Source organism: Papaver somniferum, chromosome 8 (genome assembly GCF_003573695.1).
Source record: "Papaver somniferum cultivar HN1 chromosome 8, ASM357369v1, whole genome shotgun sequence".
Taxonomy (NCBI): Eukaryota; Viridiplantae; Streptophyta; class Magnoliopsida; order Ranunculales; family Papaveraceae; genus Papaver; species Papaver somniferum.
In genome coordinates, this window is record NC_039365.1 from 166,262,077 (window position 1) to 166,266,238 (window position 4,162).

Sequence of the window (4,162 nt, forward strand, 5' to 3'; positions counted from 1 at the left end):
AAGTCAAAATCAGGTTTTGGACCGGTCAAAACCACTATTTATTTACTTTCTAATCAGGTTTTAATTCTTCAGTTCCCATGTTTATTGGAAATCATTCCCCTGCAAAAAATTCAGGCAAAATTACAGTGAAATTCTTTAGCTCTTCTTAGGCAATACATGATCATTTCATACATTGAATTATATACACTAACCATCATTTAACTTACGCATAAACTAAAGAGTTCTTCTGTATACTCCGAAAGTACAACTTAGGCAATACATATAAATTTCTTAAGTTCCAAGCTGTAGCTAGAAATATTTCTTAAGTTCCGAGGATATACAAATTCTGTGCGTAGTATCAAAAAAATGATAAGTATATAAACATTTCCTAAGTTTTCAGAACATAGAAATTCTGCAGCTGCAGCGGTAATGCGAAGTGTAATGGCAGTAGTAGACACAATCTTAAAGGCCCAAGACTGGAAGCAAGCTCAAAATTCATTACCTACATGCTCGAACAAGTATAGCTTCTTTTTGTTTCATAACCAGCCTTGTAAGTAGTGGCACTTACTGCTCATATCTGCGACCTGCAAAACTCATGTACACCATGAGAGTAGCCATTGTCAAAAAGAATTATAACAGTATTAGGAGGAAACAAATAACTGTTTTCATGGATTCCTAGACTATCACTAAAGCATACCTAGTTTCACTTACACTATATATTACTTGATTAAAAAGTGTTAAAACTTCGAAATAAGTCAGGAACGAAAATCTAGTTTACACAGTTAAAATTCATTAAATTATGAGACATAACTACTTAAAGATGTTAATCAGTGTAAGAAGCAAATCTAGATATAAGAAGTTAGAGCAGAAAAATGAAAACCAACATAGACTTTTGGTTATCTTACAATGAAACTGACATGATTCGAGTATAGGAGTAGTGGGGTGCTATATCTTATGATGAAGATAATCAAACAGCCATTACAAAAATTAAAATGTGGTGACATATGGATAGGTGTGCATTCAATGGAGAAATACAGAACATACGAAGTAACTAAGCTGCAACAGGAGTAGTGAATGGTTACCTGGGTTGTTTCACCACAATTAGTCCTTCAACTTCACAAGTCAACCTTAAAGACAAGTTCAAACAAGCAAAATCATTAACTACCCGATGAACTGATCTAGAGTTTAAAAAGAATACAAGGCATATGACACTGTAAGAGTACCTGAAATGAGAAAAGTGGAGATCAACTATAGGGAGCGAACTTCTCTAGTTCTTGACAGTATGGCAAGATAGCCTGGAGGAACATATAGAAGTTAGGAGTATTAAACAGCAAAATATTGGATGTCAATCACCTAAGATGAGTTTATTAAGAGAAGTAACAAATGGAATGTTGAAGAAGATAGTGGAAGTTTAATACCGTTTCTGAAGCAGGAACAAATGGCATTTTTATATCCTGTTGGTGTTCAAACAATTATCTTCCTTTTGCGAAAAAGATTTTGTGCTATGATTACTAAATACTGAGATCTGAAAACATTCTATGTAAATAGGAAGAAACTACATGAGCATGACAATACTTAACTGAAATAAAGCACTCAAAGTAAAAAGTAACTTCCACACTTCAGGTTGCAAAGCTATTGCTATCACGTAAATGACGAACCTGATATAAAGTTGGCATCGACAATGTATATGACGGTTAGATAAATGCAAGTTATGAAGATTTCATGCTTAAAAAGATAGATAGATCCCCAATATCTAAACATCCAGGGATGCTTAAAAGAAGCATGTAAGCTCAAGTAGATATGCAACATAAAGGAAGTTTCAGCAAATTTAAAGTTCAACGAACGAAAAGAGATACATTAGAGTGACATATGAGTTGATACCGTCCAATTTAGCTATCTTTTTTTTTTCTTTGATGGGACTTATAGAAATATCCATTACCATTCCACCACAACTCCCACCAACAACATCACCCGACCACCAAAAACAACACCAGCGAGCCGCCATCAACAAACACCACCATATTACCAACCAATAATCAGCACCACCACAAGTATGAGCACCGTCGGTAACCATCTCCACAAACTGCAGCAGCACTCTAATTTACCGTTCAGCTTTTCGGGCATTAGTTTCCAAAAACCAAAATGAAGCGACAACACTAACTCCAAACAAACACACAAACACTACCAACACAAGCTCCAGAGACCAGATCTCATTCCCTGTAAATTCACAGAGAGACAACCCAACAAACAAACAAACCCAATTAGTTTCACAAGTGAAATCCCACCATAAAACTTAACCGCAGAACACTAATAAATCAATTCTTGCCATTTTCTTCAGGCACCTCAAAAAATCAAGAATAAAAACTCAGTAATAAACGAAAAACAAAGAAACTATATTCTGAAGTTTCATGGGTACGAGTGAGCAGAAAAGGTAGGACGAAAGAGGCCATAGTGAACCGTTAAGTGAACAAGTATAAGCTTCGCTTCCCCACGGTCTTAGGTAATGCAAGACCTTATTGAACCAACCCCCCAACCCTGTAACAGATACAAAACGTAATTGAAGTACAAACTTCAGCATACAAAACTAAACCAAAATCACAACTGATAATACATTCCCTACAAATTAATCGAATTGCAGATTATTTCATACAACAAAATAAAATAAAATCCTAAATATGACTGATTATAAGAAAAAGAAGACTACTAATTTTACTTTCAATTGATAGATAACAGTTTTGGTTTCGAAAAATCCAATACTTCTTTCTTTCACTGAATCATTCAAAATCCAAAGAGTTTTGAGAAAATAATTGCAGTTGAGTAATTTTCTTTTAGATAAAAACTTCATAGATCTACACAAATAATCAAAACCCTTTATTTAAAATCAAATAGATTTCGATCCATGAAACAAATTAAATAAAAAACAAGAGTAATTACTTGCAAGATGGGAACGAAATACCTTAATGAATATGAACTAGATATGGATTCTCTGTATTGCATGAACCTGAAAAAGAGATGGTTTTTCCGAGATCGAAAGAGAAAGTGAAACGGATATGATTTTCCAAGTTGTTGGTGGTCGTCGGAGGCGCTAGAGTAAAGAAAAGGATAGGTTAAGTTGTGGAGAATGGCGCTGCTAGTTCAGTTCTGAAGAATGAAAATTTTTGGGATTTGAGATTAGGAATTTATTTGTGATTTGACAACTCTAAAATCAGCAAACCAATCGACCTTAATCTCGGATAAATTATTGATTTGAGACTTCTTTGCCAGAGAAGTTGAACCCTAATCATCGGTGAAGAGAACGAGAGAGAAGAGAGAATAAAAAGAGTTAAGAATGAGATTTTCTTTTGATAACTTTCGATAATAATATTAAGCCGAGTCAGTTCTGAATGGGCTGAACAGTCAAATAAACCGAGTTAGAAAAGAAGTGTCGGCAGCCACACTCACGAGGCACATGCGTACAGATCCAATATGTTGTGAATCGTAACAATGTTAAACAGTTGCGAGTTTTGTAACAAAACTCAAATGTTGCAAACGTTTTGCAATTAAAATTCACAACAAAAAATTCGCAACAAAGACAAAGCTGTTGCGAAATCTAGTTACTAATCCTTGAATTTGGTGTAGTGGACATCAACTTTTTATAATATCCATCAGAAGGATTTTTCTGAGGATTAAGTCTTGGACCTTTGAAAATTGGTTCCAGAGGATCAGAATTGAGAGGTCTCCATATCCTTGACTTGGATTTACTAGACTTATCCTCATAAGCACAAGGAATGTGTACACTTTTGGCGTAGAGATTTGCCCCATTAATATGGACACGATTCCTATAGAGATTTCTGGATGAGTAACCTTGGAAAACTTGTGCATGAGAACTCTGGTTTTCTGCAGGAATGAAATCCATTGTTGGTGTTGTTAGACTATTCACTCGGTCGATGATAAAAAGAACTATATTTTGAAGATTAGAAATCTGTTTCTTTCTAGTAAAACAATGTGAATCATAATGATTTATTTTCCTGTAGAAGGAACAAGTTCGTGGATAAGATACATTGAAAGGAATCTGTTTTAGACTTGTATCCCTATTAGAAGATTGCAAGTTATGTAAAAAATTCTTACCAAACTATAATCCCATATGAGAATAAGATATTGGCACAGACGAAGATACAAAAACAGAGATTTCCTTTTTCAAGGA

The 4,162-nt window shown here is 34.6% G+C and overlaps 1 long non-coding RNA gene across 3 annotated transcripts; it reads right to left on the minus strand.

The window, feature by feature from the left end:
- Positions 1-202: 202 nt before the first annotated feature.
- Positions 203-3,314, minus strand: LOC113303860. Of its 3 annotated transcripts, none has more exons than XR_003337815.1 (5): positions 2,936-3,314; positions 1,861-2,514; positions 1,203-1,637; positions 1,062-1,106; positions 203-563 (listed from the first exon to the last, which is right to left on the minus strand). It is a non-coding gene; the product is annotated as an uncharacterized LOC113303860 (long non-coding RNA). The 3 variants fall into 3 exon arrangements; XR_003337814.1 differs by having other exon boundaries at positions 1,203-1,274; positions 1,398-2,514; positions 2,936-3,313; XR_003337813.1 differs by having other exon boundaries at positions 1,203-2,514.
- Between the last annotated feature and the right edge of the window lie 848 nt (positions 3,315-4,162).